The sequence below is a fragment of the Mauremys mutica genome, unplaced genomic scaffold, assembly GCF_020497125.1.
Source record: "Mauremys mutica isolate MM-2020 ecotype Southern unplaced genomic scaffold, ASM2049712v1 Super-Scaffold_100191, whole genome shotgun sequence".
NCBI lineage: Eukaryota > Metazoa > Chordata > Testudines > Geoemydidae > Mauremys > Mauremys mutica.
The window spans coordinates 264,658-287,953 of NW_025423284.1; positions in this window are offsets into that span (position 1 = coordinate 264,658).

The following is a 23,296-nucleotide window of genomic DNA, read 5'->3' on the forward strand; positions in this document are numbered from 1 at the left end:
AGGAGGGTGGGAGCCAGTGATGAGCTGCCAAAATATTAACAACAGGTTCCCTCCTCCTCACCTCACGAGGGGGTCATGCCCCCCCAGGGGTCGTGCCCCATCCAACCCCCCATGCTCCGTGAAACCCCCCCCGGGGACCCCTGACCCATCCCCCCGTCCCCTGACTGCCCCCTGCCGCCCCATCAAACCCCTCCTCTCATTCTTGATGCCCCCCTGGAACCTCTGCCCCATCCAACCACCCCTTCTCTCTGTCCCTGACTGCCCCCCACCACCTCATCCAACCCCTGCTCCTTCCTGTCGAAGAAAAACTCAGTTCTCGCTTTCTGTTTGGGTGCAGCAAAATCAAATACTTTATTCTTTCTCTAGTAATTACAAGAGGGAGGGAATGTCCTAGGAAATAGGGTTGCCCCTTGTCCCGGACAGATCTCTCTCAATTAGTAAACAATCACAGCAAACATTTATACCTTTGTTACAGACAATAGCTAGCAATCCTGGAGACAGTAAAAAGAAAACATTTGCATTTGTTTATACATAAGCTTCTTCGCTATCTTATTTGTCTTCACTACTAGAAAAAAACAAGACTGCACATTGCAAGGTCGTAATGACTTTTCACACAGTTCACTCTGTACCACATTATCTTGCTTCTACAAATTTCACATCATTAGGGTCACAGCCAGTCTAACTCATGCTAACTTAGCTAACATACATTTAAGATCCTTCAAATCCTTGTTAATTATTTATTGGCTTCCACACTCCCCCCTTTTGTACTTCTAGTACCACAAATATTTCAAATCTCAATTTGCATTAAATCATGGATTTCAGATTCTACATCAACCTTAGGGGTTGTCATGGGATGTAATGACAATGCATGATTAGCATGAACATGAAAGGTATTATTACTACCATTACATTTTTTACAACAACAACATAATCCTACACCAACTAACAACACTACAAACAATAACATTCCCATAGGAATAAAATAATGGGGTTGACGTACAGTTTTGGTTACAAAGCACAAGACATCATACTTAGTACATAAAGTAGACACTCTATAAGCTGTATGAAAGGCATTCTGTTCAGCATGATATATATTCTGAAGCATGTGAATTTGCCCTTGCAACTCAGAGATTCTGTGAACCTCCGGTAACAATGAAAGCAAATTCTGAAACCGATCAGGCACTACTCTAGTCCAATTAAAATATACCTGAAATCTAAGAGCTACTTGCAACATTCTATCTGCAGGCCAGTAAATGATATGATTGCCTGCAGCAGTGGTAAGATTAATATGTATATCTTGTAATGTGGTGGCATTAACGTACACACAGCTATCATGAGCCTGAAAAAGTGGGTGTCCTGTAAGGGTAGTTCCTTGACCTCTACCCTCCCAGCAAATATTGTCATAAACAGTGACAACTTCCCCTGGCTCCAGTTTCCGTACACACTGAAGCTGTGGTGGTTCTAACGGCCAAAATGTCCATAGAGTACCTAACCCCATCCAAACATCAGCTGTAATCCTAGGAGCACTAACTAAAAATCGATTTGGAGAATCAGGCGGTCTCACTTCCCAGATATCTCGGTGAATCACCCAATCCCACATGCATCCTCCCCATGGACCCTCCTTGCCAATTAACGATGCTTCGTTTCTTCCACCAGGGCCAGTTCTTAATGTCTCTCTCAGTCAGGAATCCCTGGACATAGGAGGTTTCTGCAGAACGAATGTATCTTCTTGTCTTCCCCCAAAACAATTGTGGTCTAGCATGATAAAGGGAAGATGTCTGTAATGTTGGAATTCCCTTAGAAAAATCCAAAGGCACAGTAGGTTTGTCAGAGGACAAGGGAGAGGTTGCCAGTACGTCACCTTGTCCTCTTCTTCCGCTGTCCAGCAGGTACAGCAGGGCTAGAAGAAGGAGCACGTTGATCATCAGTAGGAGTGTCCTCCCGAGGTGGAGGGGTCTTTTTGCAGTGCGATGCATGGGTCCAGGCAGGTAGTCCTTGACACTTCACAGCGGTGTTGGTAGTCAACAGGACTTGGAAAGGGCCTTTCCAGCGTGGAGCCAGGGCAGTCTTTCGTTGATGGACCTTTATGTAGACCCAGTCTCCTGGTTCCAACGAGTGGCAAGGTTGCACAGGATCCTTCGGTAATGCTTCCTTCACCTGTGTATAAAAAGACTTAACACATTTCATTAGTGCCTGACAATACTTAAGCATTATGTCATCCATCAAATGAATGTCCATCTGAGCTAGGGTCAATGGGGGTGCAGTTGGTAGTCGCATTGGGCGTCCTGTCAAAATCTCATGAGGGCTGAGTCCAGTCTTTCGATTGGGAATGGCTCTCATACTCATCAGTGCCAAAGGAAGGGCATCTGGCCACTTTAAGTTTGTTTCAGCACAAATCTTGGCCAGTTTATTTTTTAAAATCCCGTTCTGGCGTTCCACTGTCCCAGCAGATTGTGGGTGATGAGGGCAGTGAAGGTTGTGTTGGATCTGCAAAGCTGCACATAACTCCTTTACAATCTGTCCAGTAAAGTGAGTTCCACGATCACTGTTGATACTCACAGGGATGCCAAAACGTGGTACAAAATCATTAAGCAGAAGTTTCACAACAGTCCTGGCATCTGCTTTCCTGCAGGGAAAAGCTTCAACCCAATTGGTAAATACATCAACTAAAACTAATACATATTCATAACCACAACATTTAGACATTTGAATAAAATCAATCTGAATATTTACAAAAGGTCCCCAAGGAGGAGGGTGGGCTGCCTGCTTAGCTTTAACAGCTTTACCAATGTTGTGCTGTTGACAAATCACACAGTGTTGACAGTAGGAATGTGCTACAGAAGGGAAACTTGGTGCAAACCAATCTCGGGTAACTGCAGCAACCATCCCCCCTTTGCTCACGTGTGCCATTCCATGGTATATGCGAGCAAGATAGGGCAGTAACATCTTCGGTGCCACCAGGCGACCATCCGGGGCACGCCAAAGATGATCAGAATGTAAAATGCATGCAGCAGCACTCCAAGAGTGTGTCTCAGTTCTCGATGCTGCCTCCTGGATCTTAGCCAGATCCTCAAGGGAGGCCAGTGAAGGCTGCTCTATCAGTACACAAGAATGTTCAGCCTGAGGTGCGGAAAGGGCCGCTGCTTTGGCTGCAGAGTCTGCCAGAGCATTTCCACGGGTAACTTCATCATGAGGGGTCTTGTGAGCAGTACACTTAACAACAGCAATAGCTTTAGGCAACAAAAGAGCATTCAAAAGAGCAGATACATAAAAACCATTCTTAATAGGAGAACCAGTGGATGTAAGGAAGCCTCTGTATTTCCAAAGCAACCCAAAATCATGTACTACTCCAAAAGCATAACGAGAATCTGTATAGATAGTAATCGTTCGATCTCTAGCCAGAACACAAGCTCGAGTCAAAGCCACAAGTTCAGCTACTTGAGAGGAAAACACTGAAGAAAGGAAAGCACTTTCAACAACAGCACAGGTAGTACATACAGCATAACCAGCAACTAATTTACCCTTAGAATCTCGCAAGCACGAGCCATCCACAAAATAAAGGAGATCAGGATTCTGCAAAGGCACATCCAGTAAATCATCTCTAGGACGAGTAATAACAGATGTTACAAACACACAATCATGTGGTTCTCCGTCTTCAGGCCCAGGCAACAAAGAGGCTGGATTAAGAACAGGGCAACGAGCCAAAGTAATATGAGATGAAGAAAGCAAAATGAGCTCATATTTTGTAAGACGAGAAGTGGATAAATGCTGTGTCTTAGATTTTAACAACAGCGCAGCTACAGCATGTGGAACAGCCACAATCAAAGGGGAGCCTAATACAATAGATTCAGATACCTGAACAGAAAGGGCTGCTGCAGCCACAGCCCGTAAACAAGGGGGAAATCCTAGTGCCACAGCGTCCAGGGCAGTACTGTAATAAGCAATGGGACGGTGTTTGTCTCCGTGCTTTTGCGTTAGTACAGCCAAAGCAAACCCATTACGCTCATGACAGAAAAGAGTAAATGGTTTAGAATAATCAGGAAGTCCCAGGGCCGGCGCACTAGATAGTCTCTGTTTAATAGCAACAAAAGCGCTCTCAGCCTCTGGGGGCCAAGGAAGTGGCTCAGGGGTACCAGACTTAGTCAGATCCTGTAAGGGTTTAATCACTGTTGCATAACCTAAAATCCACTGTCTGCAGTATCCAGTCATGCCCAGAAAAGTACGCATTTGAGAAATAGTACCAGGCCTAGGCATATTCAAAATAGCTGAAATATGAGAGTTTGATAAATGACGCTTGCCATGAGAAATATCATGACCAAGATAATGAACCTTGGGTTGACACAGTTGGAGTTTTTCCTGGGATGCTTTGTGACCTTTGGCAGCTAAAGCAGTTAAAAGTGTCAGAGTATCAGTTTTACAAGATTCAAAAGAGAAAGATGCCAGCAAAAGGTCATCCACATACTGTATAAGCACCGATTTACCGGGGAAAACCACATCATCCAGATCCTTCTTCAGGATCTGAGAAAACAGGGATGGAGACTCAGTATACCCTTGGGGTAACCTGGTCCAGGTATACTGACATCCTTTATAAGTAAAGGCAAACAAATACTGACTATCTGGGTGAATTGGAATAGAAAAAAAAGCTGAACACAAATCCACAACAGTAAAATAAGTAGCTGACGGTGGAATACAAGAAAGGATTGTAGCTGGATTTGGAACCACAGGAAAAGAAGGCAAAACCACAGCATTAATCTCGCGGAGGTCTTGAACAAACCGATAGGTGTTCCTTCCTGGCTTCTTTACAGGAAAGATAGGAGTATTACAAGAACTAATCGTGGGAACAATAATACCCTGTTGTAATAAAGACTCTATGACTGGAGCTATTCCTTCCACTGCTTCAGGACGCAGTGGGTATTGTGGAATCCTTGGCAAAATTTTAGCAGGGTCAACAAGAATTTTAACAAGCTCGGCAGTCCAAATCTGTCCCACTTCATTTGCATGACGAGACCAGAGATGGGGGGGCACTTGTGATAACAAATGCACAAGGTCAGGGCTGAGAGGTGTCTTGGACGTAGCTGGTTCTGGTATATGGAGTGTGGCCAACACCAGGTTAGTATTCTCATCAGGAACTTGTAAGAATACGCCATCTGGTGTACAATAAATGGTACAACCTAATTTACACAACAGATCCCTTCCCAGCAAATTCACGGGAGAGGAAGGGCTGAGCAAAAACGCATGCTTATCAGCAAGGGGGCCAAGAAAAACCACAAGGGGTACTGTGACAGGATGCGAAACAGGACAGTTTGAAATGCCCACAGCATTAACAGACAAAGTTGACAAAGGAACAGAGGGAAACTCTGAGGATCTCAAAGCAGATCTACTGGCTCCCGTATCCACAAGACAAGTAACAGATTTTCCAGCAATTTTACAATCAACATATGGGCCTTCCTGATTAATAGGAATTAAAGGATTCATGATGCAGTTAGGTTCCCTCAGGCTGTCCTAGTAAGGGGTTTCCTGTGGGGAAAAAACAGGCGCTTCAGGATTTGGGAACTGAGTAGGGTTTTGAGCTAATCGATTTGGACACTCATTTCTCCAGTGTCCCTCCTGACCACAAAAGTGGCATGCAGTGCTCCCAGTCGGGGCAGGATTCTGGGCTGGATATGAGGAACCCCTTCCCATACCTCGCCCACGACCTCGTCCCCGTCCTCTTCTCATTCCCCCACGACCCCTGTGCTGATAAGTTTGTAATTGTAAAGCCATAAGTTTTGTTTCACTATTTTCTTTCTACTGTTCTATGCAAGCTGTACAATGATTGGCAACTGTCACCAATTCTGAAAGGGGTTTAGTTTGCCAGCCAATACAAATAGTTCTCAATGGTTGCTGAACTTTTGGTAAGAGTCCCTGAACAAAAGCAGCTCCTACCGCTTCTCTGGCATTTTCAGCTGGATTAGTAATTCCCGAATGCTGTTCAAAGACCTTTGTCAGTCTATCTAGATAATCAGCAGGGGACTCCCCTTTGTTCTGTTTACAGTTAGCAATCTTCGTCCAATCTGTTTTCTTAGGACAAACTTCTGCAATAGAGGTTAAGAGACGGTTCCTAGCCTCTGTCAAGTCACGCTCAATACCAGGGTCGGCATCAGGCCAACCTGCCTGTCTGATAAGCCGCTGCTGAACTTCAGCTGGCAGTACAGCTCGTAAAAGTTGATTAATATCTGCCCAAGATGGATTATAGCACTGAATCACTGTCTGGAGCTCTTCTCTAAACTTTACTGGCTCCTCCCTGATTTTAGGAAATTCTTTCACCAAGTTTCTAAGATCTCCAGGTGTCCAAGGGGCATGTACCTTAACTAACCCTCCTACAGCTCCAGCTCCAGGCAAGTCTCTCAAAGGAGCCTGGAGTGCCTGTGCCGTGCTTCTAAGAAAGTAGCCGGCATTGTTATCAGTAGAAGCAGGGTTAATTGGGCTACTGGAATCATTCAGTAGTGAAGAAGAGAATTCTTCCGAAGAAGGAGAATGAACAACTTGTGCAGTTGCTATCTGCGGCGGCGATATTACCACTGCCTGCATATTCCCAGAAGGGGGAGCAGGGGGAGGAACTGGCTGCGGCTGTGGAATGATGCTAAAAAAATCCACTATGTCCTCAGCAGTCTCCTCCTCACTTTCAGCCTGAACTAATTGGGGATAAAGAGAAGCAGAGGGCTGTGCCCGAGCAGGAAGACATTTGGATGTCTTACATTTAAGTCTTAAATCCTGTACTTCAGTTTTCAATTTTTCCTGGGAGTCCTTCAGACTCCGCACCCGAGACTCATGGAGTCTCTTTGTTGCTTCCTCCCACCAATACATAAACTGCTCCCACTGCGCATCAGAGGCTTGTGAAGTAAGGGTTCCTCTGAGGTATGTAAGTTTATCCAACTCAAAGGTACCTTCTAATGGGCATTGTTTAAATGAATTTTCACGCGTGTACAGATTCCAATCATTTAAATACCTGCAGGTTTTAGGACCATAATGTACGTACATGTAATATGCTGGGGTACCGTTAGGGGGTAAGGTGGAAAGTTTAGACTGTCCCTCCCCCATGTTCGAATCACACAAACTGAGGGGGTGCCCTGTCCGCGCTAGCGGATCAGAATCTAAGGATCTCTCCCTACAGGGTACTCACACAGGAGAGACTCACAAGGAAGACTACGACTCTCCTACACCTCCCTTCAGCAAAGAGCATCGGCTAGTCTCTGGGAGACGGCGCCGCTTACTCTAATTGCATCCAGTGAGACGATCAGATTGTCAGTAGCCCACACGGAAGGGAAAGGGGAGGGAAGATGGGTTCACACACTCCTAGACCCAGGCAGCTTCCTCGCCGGACTATGCCAGGCTGAGTCAGCCCACCGTGGGTCGGATCTCCTAAAGATCCACTAGTTACCGGGCTTGCGTTAGAGCAGTCCTGATCATGAGCTTCCGCTTCACAGGGTACTCTGGGCGTCTTCCGATAACGATCACTCACACTGGTGTACACACACACACAAACACACACACACACGCCTCTTTTTAACCCTTTTTTATCTCTTTTTAAATTTTTTTTTTTTTAAACCACGATGCATCTTTACCTGGTCCGGACCAATACCATGAGGCGATATGACAACCCCTCTTGAGGCGGTAAAAACCCCTCAGCACTGGTGCATTCTAATGCATTTACCTATGCATTACCTTATGCATTTACCTTGTTGGCCAACTCAGCCAACTGTTTACTGCTATAAACTAACCTTATTGGGGCCTCTCCCCAATACCACTCTGCATTTGATCCTGCTGCACAGTCAATACGTTCAGATGGCGTGAGCCCAACAGAGACAGACGTCCCCACAGACAGTCCTCCTCCGACACCCCAATAGAGATTTCAAAAGGTCTCTTACCTCTATTGTGGCGCCATGGGGTTCGAAGGGGAACGATCCGTAGTAGCCGTCTGTGTGTTCGTGGGCGTTGCCATCCCGGACGAGCCCCCAAATTGTCGGAGAAAAACTCAGTTCTCGCTTTTTGTTTGGGTGCAGCAAAATCAAATACTTTATTCTTTCTCTAGTAATTACAATAGAGGGAGGGAGTGTCCTAGGAAACAGGGTTGCCCCTTGTCCCGGACAGGTCTCTCTCAATTAGTAAACAACCACAGCAAGCATTTATACCTTTGTTACAGACAATAGCTAGCAATCATGGAGACAGTAAAGAGAAAACATTTGCATTTGTGTATACATAAGCCTTTTTGCTATCTTATTTGTCTCACTACTAGAAAAAGCAAGACTGCATATTTGGTTATCTGAATTGCAAGGTCGTAATAACTTTCACACAGTTCACTCTGTCTTACATTATCTTGCTTCTGCAAATCACGTCATTAGGGTCATAGCTAGCCTAACTCATGCTAACTAACTAACATTCATTAAGATCCCTTCAAATCCTTGTTAATTATTTCCTGGCTTCCACAACATTATCAGTTATGAAGTGGCCATTTCAGATTCCTGGGGAGTGTCGTATTTTGCACTAGGGGCCAGGTCCTTGGAGAGACGGAACCTTGGTTTCATTTTAACTTCTCCATGCTCAGCAGCTTCTGGAATTTGGTTCAAAGTATTTACATGTTTCCCTGCCCTGTTCTTAAAAGTGCTGCTTTAGAAAGTGGGGAAGGGCAGGAACTGACTGCAGGATCCGTTGCTGAGTCCCTTAGATATTTTTAGCTCATCAGAAGGAGGACGGGGATTGGTGGGTGTCTGGTGATTTAATAATAAACACACAAATATCATTGTTCTTAGTGAATTTTCATCTTCTAATTCCCATAACCCACTAATTATCCCTGGCTGCCCCCGGCAGTCTGGGGAGGGAGAACTAGTCGACTCCTGTGGCCAGTGTGGAACCGAAGGCACAAGCATCTTTCAGTGGCTGACTCAAAGTCACCCAGAGTCAGTGATGAGCTGCAGCCAGTTCGCACCGGTTCGCGGGAACCGGTTGTTAAATTTAGACGCTCTGTTAGAACCGGTTGTCCCACCTGGGACAACTTGTTCTAAAAGGGCATTTAAATTTAACAACCGCTCCCTGCTGTGGCCCCAGCTCACCTCAGCTCTGCCTCCACCTGCTGCCATGAATGCTCCGCCCTGCTTCTCCTCCCCCCCTGCTTCCCGCGAATCAGCTGTTCGCGCAGGACGCCTGGGGGGGCTGAGAAGCAAGCAGGCTTCCCGCTCAGGAACAGGAAGATGGAGCTGAGGTAGGGGTAGAGGAGGGCCATGCGCCCCGGCCGGTCTCCAGCCGCGTCCCTCCCCGGCCCCGGCCCTGCCCGGCTCTGGCCGCGGCCCTGCCCAGCCCCGTGGCCCTCCCCGGCTGCCTGCCTCCTGCCCTCCCCGGCCCCGCATCCCTCCCCGGCCCCGCATCCCTCCCCGGCCCCGAGTCCCTCCCCAGCCGCCCGGCTCCGCCTCCGGCCCTCCCCGGCCGCCTGCCTCCGGCCCTCCCTGGCCCCGCATCCCTCCCCGGCCCCGAGTCCCTCCCCAGCCGCCCGGCTCTGCCTCCAGCCCTCCCCAGCCCCGCGGCCCTCCCCGGCCGCCCGGCTCCGGCCATGGCCCTCCCCGGCCGCCTGCCTCCGGCCCTCCCTGGCCCCGCATCCCTCCCTGGTCCCGAGTTCCTCCCCAGCCGCCCGGCTCCGCCTCCCCAGCCCCGCGGCCCTCCCCGGCCGCCCAGCTCCGGCCACGGCCCTCCCCGGCACCGCGTCCCCGGCCGCCCGGCTCCGGCCGCGGCCCTCCCCGGCCCCGCCGCAGCCCAACTCCGGGCCCGGCGGCAGCCGCGACCTCACCTACCCAGATGCCAGGGTCCGGGCGCGGCGGCGGCCCCGGCTGCCCGGCTCCAGCTCCGGCTGCGTGGCTCTGGCGGCGGCCCTCCCCGGCTCCAGCCGGCCAGCCGCCTGGCTCCGGCCACCTGGCTCCCACCGTATCCTCCGGCTCCGGCCGCGTGATTCCTGCCCTGGCCCCGCGTCCCCAGGCTCCCGGCTCCAGCCATGGCCGGACTGTAGCACCGCCAGCCACGTCCAGGCAGCGCGGTAAGGGGGCAGGGAGGGGGTGTTGGAGAGAGGGCAGGGGAGTGGATAGGGGTGGGGAGGAGTGGATAGGAGTTGTGGGGGTCAGCGGGAAGGGAAGAGGGGGATTGAATAGGGGCAAGGGTCCCGGGAGGGCAGTCGGAAAGGATCAGGGGTTGGATGGGGGCAGTGGGAGGCAGTCAGGGGCAAGGGTTCCAGGGGCTGTCAGGGTACAGGGAAGGGGGGTGGGTGGGGCAGGGCTTCCTTGGGGGGGGCATGATCCCTCCTGGGGTGAGGAGGGAACCGGTTGTTATGATTTTGGCAGCTCATCACTGCACAGAGTGAATTTCACTTCACTGGATAAAGCCCTAGTTGCTGAGCTCTGCAGAGGGGTGGGGAGGTGAATTCCATCCCCCATTCTTGGGTATAGACCCCCCCCTCCAATTCTCACCCTGACCTCAGACACTACCCCACCTTCCCCTGCAGTGATGGACCCACTTGATGCTGCCAGAGCCATCTGCCATGGGAGCTAGAGAGGACAGAGGCCCAGCTCCAGAACGGCTCCCCCTGCCCACAGCCCCCAAGCTGTGCTAGAGTTGCCCTGACTTTCCAATCTTTGTCACAACAAACATCCCAGGATTGGGAAAGACCATCTGGGGCTGGCTGCAGTCTCCCTTTGCTGCTGTGAGGGGAATGGGGTGGTCGCTCATAGAGGATACAAACATACCCAGGGGCAGAAGGGAAATGTAGTTTCTTCCAGGGGTTTGAAATGTTTGGTTTAGAGTCCTGAGCTCTGTCTTCCTGTTTGTCTCCTGCCACTTTCAGATCTCTTGGAGAGACAAGGTGGGTGCGGTAATTGTTTTAGAACCAATTAAAAATACCTCTTTGCTATCCTGGGACCAACATGGGTACAACAACTTTCCCCGTTGTACCCCCTCCCCATCTCACCTCCCCCTCAGCTGAGACTGTCCCATGTGATAGGAAAATAAGGGTTCAGTCCTATCACTGGATTGGGTCACAGTTAACCTAACTCATGCTAACTAATATTCATTAAGATCTCTTCAAAACCTTGTTAATTATTTACTGGCTTCCACACACTGGATTGGGTCTTGCCAGCACTAACGGGAGTGAAAGCCTGTGTGCATTAATGACAGCAGCAGCTCTGGGACTCGACACATAGGGAGAAGAGAAGAGATGGGAGTGAGCAGGTTATGTTTGTGCCAGGTGTGAGTTACTCGTGTGGGAATTCTGCACCGCTGCGTACGCACAGAATTCATGTCCAGCGCAGAATTTCTTTTTTTGGCTTGAAGAAGATATGTTCTGCCTGAGAACGTACTGTAGCCAGTGCTACAGTTCTGCCTTTCACCCACCAGAGGCCCCTGTGACACCAGAACAGGCAGCAGCCAGCTGGGTTCATCTTGGTGGTAATTTGTTGCCCTGAGCTATACCCCAAATGGGAGGAGAGTTAGTGGGTGCAACTGGGGAGAGTCCTGAGACATGGCTGCTGCTGGGGGTGGGGACAGGGTGGTCATTCTCGACTCGCAAGAGGGTGTGGAAAGGGCACAGGAGGAGCAAGTGTCCCCCATGGAGACTGCCCAGCCCCAGGTTATCCAGTCCCAGACGCTTCTTCCCCCACCGTACCCCAAACCTCTTCACCCCTCCAGCCATCAGTTGCCAGGCTTCCCTTGCGAGCCCTTCCTGACTGCAGAGACCCTCTGTCATAGGTCTCACCCCCACTTAGAGCTGTTGGGTTCCAAGATGGGGACCTGCATGGACTCCCCTAAACTAAAATCCTAGTTTAGATCTTCTTTGCTGCCACCAGTCAATGTTTACGTGTTTGACCCACGCCCTGTCTCCCCCTCCTCCAAGACTCTCCCTGGTCCTGGAGAGAGATGGACACAGATTCAAATCACCTTGAATCTCTATACCAAGGGAAGTAACCCACTCCCCCCCACCTTTCCCTGAGAATCCACCCAAGGAAAGTATTAACCAAGTCCTTAACAGAAAAGAATTTATTAAAAGAATGAAAAGAAAGTACACTATCTCTGTAATACCAAGATGGAACAATACACAGAGTCTAAATCATAAACCTGGAGAGAACTCCCCCTCCCCCTTTCTTTCTCAGTAAAAGCAAAGTACAGCAATAGAAATAAAGAGATTACTTCAGCAAACACACAATTGCAAATATAGAAAGCAACTCAAAAGACTAATCCACCTTTTTAACTAATACTCACTATACTGGATAGTAGGAAATACTCCAGGAGAACTTGGAGACATGTCTGGCCTCTCTTAGATCCAAAGAGAGCACGAACACTCAAACAAAGAACACAGACAAAGCCTTCCCTCCACAGAGATTTGAAATTATCCTGTCCCTTGATTGGTCCTCTGGTCAGGTGTTCCTCAGGTTACTGAGCTTGTTAACCCTTTACAGGTAAAAGAGACTTTAACCCTTAACTAACTGTTTATGACACCCTCTGAGCCAGTCGTGTGTCAGGGCTCAACCCTCTGGCTGCGTCCTCAGGGCACTTTCTTCCTCTCTCGGGGTACCGTGCCACAGGGGCCCCACAAATCTACATTGCTTAGGCTTTGGCTTCAGCCCCGGGTGGTGGGGCTCAGGGCCCTGGACTTCAGCTTTCTGCCCTGGGCCTCAGTGAGTCTAATGCTGCCCTTGCTTGGCCCCTGCCCTGAAATCTGCTAGTGGCCCCCAGGGGGCCCAGGACCCCTAGTTGAGAACCATTGCTTTACCCCACGAATCACAGCAATGTTCAGGTTACTGCCAGTCATAGAATCATAGAATATCAGGGCTGGAAGGAACCTCAGGAGGTATCTAGTCCAACCCCCTGCTCAAAGCAGGACCAATCCCCAACTAAATCATCCCAGCCAGGGCTTTGGCAAGCCTGAACTTATGCCAAAGGACCAGTCACTTACTGAGGTCAATTGAATCTTAGATCTCACAACAAAGACAATACTTATAGCCAGTCCTGTAATAACCTGTATTAAGACTTATTTAAAAGGAAAGGAGAGTTGTTTATGAAGTTAAAGCAGTTAATCCTATAGATGCAGACAAGTTACGGTCTTAAATTTCAAAAGGTAATAGAAGCTTCTATAATAAGCAAGCTCTGCATATTCTTTAGGACTAACCCAGGCTAATCAGCTGGGGATCTTGTGCTTATGCCTAGAAACTTTGCCCCCCCCCCCCCCCCGAGTCCAAGCAGCATACAGATAATCAGTTCCTTCTGCATGGGTTTTTTTATCCCCTTCCTGCCATGTGCTCTGAGCTGGAAACTCAGCTACTGGGAAGTCAAGAGCACAGCAACAGTCTTTTGTTGTCTTTAACATCCCATAATAGTCTATCTGGTGTTGATGAACCTTTCCTGCCAGGCAGGGTGTAATGCATTCGGCTGTCAATCAGCACTTCACCTAGGTAAAGTCTCTCTCCTGTCTGGTGATTTACAGAGCCACAGAGGCTCACAATGCGACTAGTCAGATATTAACCCAGGCAGCAACTCACAAGCATTCAATGAAGTGTAAGCGCATTCTTATAATCCTAATACCTAATACTAACACAGGTGAGTCAGACTGATTCCAGCGATGCGTTTGTCCCTGTTCAGTGAAGACATGGGGGCTTTTGCAAGAGCTAACACCTCATCTGCCAGTGTCACAGGCAGGCTGGGCAGGGATGGTGTCTCTAGCCTCTGTTTGCCAGAAGCTGGGAATGGGTGACAGGGGATGGATCACTTGATGATTCCCTGTTCTGGTCATTCCCTCTGAAGCACCTGGCATTGGCCACTGAGCTAGATGAACCATTGGTCTGATGCAGTGGGCAGCTCTTATGTTCGCAGTCTGTATGAGGAGTATGTACTCATTTGGACTCACTGGGGAGCCACAGAAAGAAACAAGATGTGCTGAGGCAAGAAGGCCCAGTCTCCGAGCCCCCGGGGTCACGCTTCCCAAAGGCTAAAACTAGGCCCAGCCCATGAAAGGGGCACTGCCAGGAGAGACTGGATAAAGGCTGGAGCATCAAACAGCTTTGTAAACCTGAGAGAGCTGCCTTGGGGACAGTGACAGGGAGAATCCCCAGAGTGACTCCTTTGATTCTGCTCTTCTCTGGCCTTTGGTTCTTAGAATCATAGAACTGGAAGGGACCTCGAGAGGTAGCTAGGCCAGTCCCCTGCACTCAAGGCAGGACTCAGTATTATCTAGACAATCCCTGACAGGTGTTTGTCCAGCCTGCTCTTAAATATCCCCAGTGATGAAGATTCCACAACCTCCCTGGGCAATTTATTCCAGTGCTTAACCACCGTGACAGGGAGTTTTTTTTCCTAATCTCCATCCTAAACCGCCCTTGCTGCCATTTAAGTCCATTGCTTCTTGTCCTATCCTCAGAGGTTAAGAAGAACAATTTTTCTCTGGCATCTTTGTAACAACCTTTTATGTACTTGAAAACTGTGATCGTCCCCTCTGAGTCTTCCCCAGTTTTTTTCTATCTTCCCTCATAGGTCATGTTTTCTAGATCTTTAATCATGTTTGTTGCTCTTCTCTGGACTTTCTCTAATTTGTCCACATCTTTCTTGAAATGTGGCCCCCAGAACTGGACACACTACTCCAGTTGAGACCTAATCAGCGTGGAGTAGAGCAGAAGAATTTCTTCTCGTGTCTTGCTGTGACGTTATTGATATAAATTGGGACCATATAGAACATGGGTTGCAACCAAGGTCCTGTAGTGGCACCAAATCCTAAGTAAAGAGGGTCATATAAGGTGTCTAAGACCAGGTTCTGGGTTGCTGGTTATGATTATGCTGTCTGTATGTCTGTGTATCATTTTGTAGTTGAAGTTATAAGTATTCGCTCTATACTGTCTGTATTTTGTATTATGCTCTGCCTCTGGGAAGTGTCCCAGACAAGCTGATGTTAGCCCTGCATAGCTGGCTTGATGGCCCATTAAGGGCCATCAGCTACACAATTGACCCATGGAGAGAAGGCAGACACGCCTTGTGACTCAGCAAAGTATGCAGAAACTTGTCCATGTGACTGCAAACTCCATTTTTGCTGTAATTTTCCACAGTGAGGACAAAGGGATTCTTACACCTGGAAAAGTATATATAAGGCTGATGCATCATCTCCATTTTGTCTTCAATCCTGCTTCATACCTCTGGAGGGACTTTGCCACAAACTGAAGCTCTGCACAAAAGGACTGACCGACCCATCCCAGCGGGGGATGTTCTCCAGAGACTTAATCTGAACCTGCAGTTTACTCCAGCACTGCTGCAAGCCTGAACTAAGAACTTTGCCATTACTGTATGTAATTGATTCCATTTAACCAATTCTACCTCTCATCTCTACCTTTTTCCCTTTGTAAATAAACCTTTAGATTTTAGATTCTAAAGGATTGGCAACAGCGTGATTTGTGGGTAAGATCTGATGTGTATATTGACCTGGGTCTGGGGCTTGGTCTTTTGGGATCGAGAGAACCTTTTTCTTTTATTGGGGTGTTGGTTTTCATAACCATTCATCCCCAGGACGAGTGCACTGGTGGTGATACTGGGAGACTGGAGTGTCTAAGGAAATTGCTTGTGTGACTTGTGGTTAGCCAGTGGGGTGAGACCAAAGTCCTTTTTGTCTGGCTGGTTTGGTTTGCCTTAGAGGTGGAAAAACCCCAGCCTAGGGCTGTAACTGCCCTGTTTGAGCAATTGGTCCTGATTTGGCACTCTCAGTTGGGTCCCGCCAGAATCGCTCCGTCACACTTGCTTACAATACTCCTGCTAATACTTCCCAAAATGATACTTGCTTTTTTGCAACACTGTTGACTCCTATTTAGCTTGTGATCCACTAGGACCCCCAGATCCCTTTCCACAGCTCTCCTTCCTAGGCAGTTATTTCCCATTTTGTATGTGTGCAACTGATTGATCCTTCCTGAGAGGTGTACTATGCATTTGTCCTTATTGAATTTCATCCTATTTACTTCAGACCATTTCTCCAGTTTGTCCAGATCATTTTGAATTTCAGTTCTATCCTCCAAAGTCCTTGCAACCCCTCCCAGCTTGGTATCACCTGCAAACCTGATAAGTGTAACAGAGAGACTCTGCTCCTGGGAGGGTTTCACCCTGTGTCAGACGGCTACACCCTGGTGGGACGGGGCTAGGCCTATACTGGGAGAAGGTCACTCTCTGCTTCACAGTGTGGCAGAACCTAGAATGTCCATTAGCAAGGGAAAATCCTGGGGGGAATCGACATGAGGAAAGGACAGAAACCCTGTCTGAATTCTCTCACATTGCCCTTCTCGCCCTGGCAGGCTACAGATTAACGTCCATGTTTTGCTCCAGATCATCCCCTCCTCCCAGGGGGAAGAAAATGGCTGCAATGGAGCTGGCTCAGGTAAGGGATTCTCAGGGAGCTGGTGGTGGGTTCTGCTTAGAGGGAGAGAAGCAGTAAATGTATAGGAGGGTGGGAGCCAGTGATGAGCTGCCAAAATATTAACAATTGGTTCCCTCCTCCTCACCTCACGAGGGGGTCATGCCCCCCTAGGGGTCGTGCCCCATCCAACCCTCCATGCTCCTTGACACCCCCCGGGGACCCTTGACCCATCCCCCCCATCCCCTGACTGCCCCCTGCCGCCCCATCAAACCCCTCCTCTCATTCTTGATGCCCCCCTGGAACCTCTGCCCCATCCAAACACCCCTTCTCTCTGTCCCTGAGTGCCCCCCAGCACTTCATCCAACCCCTGCTCCTTCCTGACTGCCCCCCAGGACCCTTGTCCCCATTGAACCCCCTTGTACCCTGCCCTCTGACCGCCCCGACCCCTATCCAGCCCCCCACAAGCCACCGAACACCCCCTCCCTGTTCCTTAGCCCCTTATCACACTGTCTGGGGCCAGGACTGGGTCCGCTCTGCCGGGACCGCGACTGGGCTGCAGGACCCGACTCCCCAATCTGGGCTGGAGCCGCTAGGCCGGGACCACGGCCAGCTCTGCCAGGACCATGACTGGTGTCACAGGACCCGACTTCCTGATCTGGGCTGGAGCCGCTCGGCCGGGACCGGTGCTGCAGGGCCCATGCTGGGCCGGATCTGAGCCGCTCAGCCGGGATCAGCCCGAGCCAGGGGTGCTTGGCCGGGGCCAGGGGGAGCCGCTCAGGTGGAGCCGGACTGGGCCGTGCGCACCGTCCCCCCCCCCAGCCCAGCTTACCTGCCTGCTGCTTGTTTCAGGCTTCCTGCAAACATTTGATTTGTGGGAAGCAGGGGAGGGGGAGGAGAAGGAGGGTGGAGCGTTCACAGGAGAGGGGGAGGCGAGCTGGGGCCGGGGGCCGGGTGAACAGCTGCCCGAGCCTTTGTTAAATTTAAAAGCTTTTTTAGAACCGCTTATCCTGGAAAAACCGGTTCTAAAAAGTCTTCTAAATTTAACAACTGGTTCATGCCACCAGGCTGGAGCTCACCACTGGTGGGAGCTGCTAGAGGTGGTGGGAGGCAGGAAATATCTTGGGTGGAGAAAGGGAGGGGACAGGATGTGACAAACCTGCTGAGACTTGTGTAATGTAGGGTGTGATGCGTTGTCACCCCAGGGTGCAGTCTGGGAGGCTTCTGGGAACCGCTGTGCCCTCTAACCCTCAAGCTGGGCTGGCCCTTCTCACACTGGAGATTCAGCCAGCCTCTCCAGGGCCTGTTATCACCTAACACGACAGCAGGTGGCGCCAGGCATCCAACTAAGCTACTTGAGTGCTTTACCTGAGCCACTCAAGGAGAGAGAGAAGACAACAGCCAATTTCCCGGCGATAAGTGTTAGCAAACAGATCAAAGCAGATTACTTAGCAAATAACCAAAAACTCCAACCAAGCCTAACATACTATCTGGATAGAATTTGAATTAGCAATTTCTCACCCTGACTGATGCTACAAGCAGTCCTCCAAGTTTCCATACACAAGGTAGAAATCCCTTTACCCTGGGACCAGCACTTCCCCCAGTTCAGTCTTTGTTCCTCAGGTGCTTCCAGGAGTTCTCTTGTGCGGGGAATGAGGCCAAGAGATGATGTCACACCCCACCTTATGTAGCTTTTCCATATGGCGGGAACCCTTTTTTCTAAACTCAGTTCCCAGTCCAGTTTGTGGAAAAATACAGGTACCAAAATGAAGTTCATTGTCATGTGGTCTGGTCACATGTCTTTGTTGCTGAGCCATCAGGACTGTCTGGCTTCTTCATTGTTGTACCTGAAAGGCCCGTTGTGGGTGTTACCCAGAGTAAGCACATTTGAAAGACAGGTACAGAGTCAATATCCATAACTTCAGATACAAACATGATCCATGCACACAGGTAGGATAATCATATTCAGCAAATCATAACTTTTCTGAGGACACCGCACATGACTCATCTTGTACAAAATGCCTCATGTCCTAACGTATTATAATCCTGCCACTATGCTGAATATCGGCTGTAGTGTCAGATAGGTCCTAATTTCAAGGCACAGGAGTTGGGAATGGAACTTCCCGTCTTTGTGGAACAGGAAATAACCCTCCAGCCAGGGCTGGGAAAAATTCCCAGACTCCCAGTGCTGGAGCCTGAACCTACTGACACTTCATTAGTTACCCCCACCCCCAGTCTTTGTGGCAACTGCAAACGTTATTGGTGATCATTTTATATTCTCTTCCAGGTCATTGATAAGAATGTTAAATAGCAGAGGGCCAAGATCCAGTCCTTGTGGGAACCCCCTAGAAGGAAATCCACTCGACCATGGTTCCCTATTTACAATCCCAATTTTTAATCTATTTAATGTATGCCGTGTGTATTTTGTACCTTTCTAGTCAAAATATTGTGCTGAAGCAACTCATATGCCTACGTATATTACATCAGTACTATTAGCTGCAACCAAACTTTTGATCTCATCCAGTAAGGATATACAGTTAGTTTGATAGGATCTATTGTGTCTACACCTTTTTAATGGATACTAATTATATTACCCTCCTTTCTTTATTAATGAAATCCAGTATCGGCTGCTCCATTCTCTTGCCCAGTATCGATTTCAGACTGACACACTTGTAATTAGCTGCGTCATCTCTTTGATAGTTTTTAAATATTGGCACAGCATTAGCTTTATTCCAGTCTTCTAGAATTTCCCAAGTGTTCCAAGTCCTAATTAAAATCAACATTAACAGTCCACCACACTCCTCCAGCAGGTCTTTCAGAACTCTAGTTCTCTGGACCCACTGATTTAAACACATCTAACTTTAATAGCTGCTGTTTAACATCCTCATGAGTTACTTCTGGAATGGAAAGACTGTCAGCGTCAACATCTTATGATATGAGTTACATCATCTGTTTTTCTCCAAATCCAGGAGAGAAATATTTATTGAACACTTTTACCTCTTCTGCATGTTTGTTGATTATTCTGCCATTTCCATCTAGTAATGTAGCACTACCATTGTTAGGATTAATTTTGTACTTTTAAAAACTTCCTTCTTATTTTCATTGGTTGATCATTGATTTCTGTTAGCTTCCCTTGCCAACTTTCTACAATTCTGACCTTCTAACTTAGATTCTTTACTATTGACTTCCCCTTTCTTCCATATATTTTATTTGGAGAGTGTTGGGATTCCTACCAGGGAGCCACCAGCAGGGTCCAGAGACAGCCCCATCTCCTATATTAAGCTCTGGCTAGTAGGTATATGATAAATGTGATGAACCTGCCTCCGTCTGTCAGCTGGGAGACACAAAGGTTCTCTCTTTCTACCCTCTGATGCCACCTGGCTGTTCTAGGCAAGGTGAGGTGGGACTCTGTTAACATGTGCCTCCCGGAGCTTCCATTTACCTGGTGCTACTGTTCTGTGAGTAGTGGGGCTGTGAGTGGGGCAGCAGGTACTGAGTGTTGGACTCTTGCTCTTTCAGGGGCCAGTGACCTTCGAGGAGGTGGCTGTGTATTTCACCAGGGAGGAATGGGCTCTGCTGGACCCTGTTCAGAGAGCCCTCTACAGGGATGTCATGAAGGAGAACTATGAGACGGTGACCTCACTGGGTAAGGAGTCCTGTCCCCTGGGTTATTAGAAGCTGTGGGGTCTCTAAAGAACCTGAGCAGTAATAACTTTATACCTTTATTCATCATCCAAGTTTTGACAAGTTTCTTTGTCCCCCCTTTTTTTCCTTGTCTCCCATAGACTAGCAGGCAGCAGGGAGGGATAAGGTAATGAGAGACGAGGAGGGAACACAAGAAGCTCCCAAGGCGCCGGGAGGTGGTGCCGGCTGCCAGTAATGGGAAGAAGGAGAGGGGAGTGTGGGGGAAGGGCACCCAGGAAGTGGGCTGGGTGGATCAGTGGGAGGGAGGAGAGGTTTGGGGATCTAGAGCTGTGGGGGATCCCAGACCTTTAACCCTGAATCCGTACCCAAACCTCAGGTAAATCCCAGACTTCAGCATAACCACTCTCACAAAGCCTCAGCTTAATATAAGGCCCTGAACTGTAGCAAGCTCAGGCCACGTTTACTAAATCGTATAACTAAATCGACCACGGCTAGATCAATCTCAGTGTGTCAATCCCGCCTGTAGTGTCGACCTGCCGTTAATAACCCATTTATCTATGTTCACCTCCTTGCCCCTCCATGCATGGTCCAAGCTAATAAGCAGTTCTCTGATCATGACATCTTACCTCTAGTGAGTATGAAATTGCCCACAAGACGTGAGACTGGGTCATAGATTGTAAAATCAGGTCGGGGTCAAGAAGAGTGAGAGTTTGGAGAGAGTCTTGTCCCCCCTCTTCCCATCTGCAGCAGCCACAAGCTGTCTTCCCTCCCGGCTCCTTGGATCTCTGAGCCTGTCCCTCCTGAGGCTGCGTGGCCCAGTTCTTGTTTCTGACCTTCTCCTTTTTCCGGAAGAATTAGAGGCTGTTGCTCCTGAATGTTAGTGTGTAATTCCCCAGCCTTCTCCTTACACTGGGGGAGTTTAATTCTCCCTCCCATTACCCCTGAGTCACTAGATTTCCTAATTCCCCAAAATGTGCTTTTGCGATGTCACAGTTCTGGGGTAGCGAAGCCTTTGACCTGCCTCCATGGTCTGCTCAAGGAATGGCCCCTCAGGTATCAGGCCTGTAGCCAGCCCCTCTCTATGGGCAGGGACCCACATGCCTCCTTTTTGACCATTGTGTGAAGATTACAGCTTGTCCTCCACTGTGTTTGCTGGACTAACGTCCAGTTCCTGTGCTTTGCTTTCTCTCCAGGGGCTGTGAGCAGTGTGTGTGTGAAAGAGATAGTGGGGTCTATCCGTTCCCCCATTCTATGTCTGTCTTGTGTATTTAGATTGTAAATTCTTCAGGGCATGGGCCAGCTACTATTCTGTGTTTTTACTTTGCCTAGCACAATGGGGACCCACTGTTAGTTGCTCCTTAGCACTAAGGTAATGAATATGATTTATAATCATAATAACTCTCCTGCCACTTTGAGCCAAGGAAGCTGGCCTTGGGATGTTACTGCTTAAAAATGAGCTGGGGGTTAAAACCATGGACTATTCTTTGTGCCAAGTATCCCACAAATTCCACTGACCTCCCTTGTTTTCTTTGCCTGCAGTAGGGTTTCCAGTTTCCAAACCTGATGTGATGTCGCAGCTGGAACGAGGGGAAGAGCCGTGGGTCCCAGACCTCCAGGGCTCTGAGAAAGAAGTGCTTCCAAGAGCTGCCTTCGCAGGTGAGGACTTGGTTAAACCAACTCAACAACTGTGTGGGAATGCAGGAAACATTCGGGATGCCCTACAAAGACCCTGTGAGCTCTCCAAGTTCAGGATTGTTCCCTCCAGATGTGGAATCATTATGGCAAATGTCACTCATGGCTTCCCTCCTATTCTGACTGACAACTGGCAGCAGGTCCCTCCCCGATCTCTCTTTCTCCTGAGTGTTCTCATGAGATGCAGACCAAAACTGATCCCTTCCTCTCTCCTTTGGGGAAGGGTTTGGAGAAAATCCGCTCCTGATAGGTTTGATCTCTTCCCCCACATATTTTGGATTGTTCATCCCTTTTTCCATTCCTCTCTCTGAGATTTTCTTTCTTTCCGGTGCAGGTAGTGATCTGTGTCTGGATTCTCTCTGTCTCCCATCAGGTGATGGGATGGTGAATCAGAATGAGGAGGAGAAACCCCATCAGGAAGATGCTGAGCAAGGAGAACCACATGGAACTTTATCAGGAAGATCCAAAGGGAATGTTTCCGGGAGTTATGCACTCCCAGAAAAAACAAAAGCCTGTGAGACTCAGGGGAGGCCAGAGGGAAACTTGAGTACCCTCTCAGACATTATAGCAAGCGACAGAATCAACTTGGAAGAGACACGCTACACATGCCATGAGTGTGGGAAAAGCTTCAATCGGAGCTCTGCCCTTATCAGACATCAGACAATCCACACAGGTGAGAAACCTTATGAATGCTCTGAGTGTGGGAAATGCTTCATTGATAGTTCAACCCTCATCTCACATCAGCGAATCCACACAGGAGAAGCGCCCCACACATGCGCTGAGTGCGGGAAAAGCTTTAGTCAGAGCTCAGACCTTATCACACATCAGAGAATCCACACAGGAGAGACGCCCTACACATGCTCTGAGTGTGGGAAAAGCTTCAATGGGACCTCACACCTTATCAGACATAGGAAAATCCACATGGGTGAGAAACCTTATGAATGCGCTGAGTGTGGGAAAAGGTTTAGTCAGAGCTCAGACCTTATCACACATTGGAGAATCCACGCAGGAGAGAAGCCCTACACATGCGCTGAGTGTGGGAAAAGCTTTAGTCAGAGCTCTACCCTGAACACACATCGTAGAATCCACACAGGAGAGAAGCCCTACATATGCTCTGAGTGTGGGAAAAGCTTCAAACAGCACTCTGCCTTTATCACACATCAGAGAATCCACGCAGGAGAGAAGCCCTACACATGCGCTGAGTGTGGGAAAAGCTTTAGTCAGCGCTCTGCCCTTATCACACATCAGAGAATCCACACAGGAGAGAAGCCCTACACGTGCACTGAGTGTGGGAAAAGTTTCAATCGGAACTCTCACCTTATCACACATCGTAGAATCCACACAGGAGAGAATCCCTACATATGCTCTGAGTGTGGGAAAAGCTTCAATCAGAACTCTCACCTTATCACACATCGTAGAATCCACACAGGAGAGAAGCCCTACATATGCTCTGAGTGCGGGAAAAGCTTTAGTCAGAACTCAGACCTTATCACACATCGTAGAATCCACACAGGAGAGAAGCCCTACACATGCTCTGAGTGTGGGAAAAGCTTCAATCAGCGCTCTGCCCTT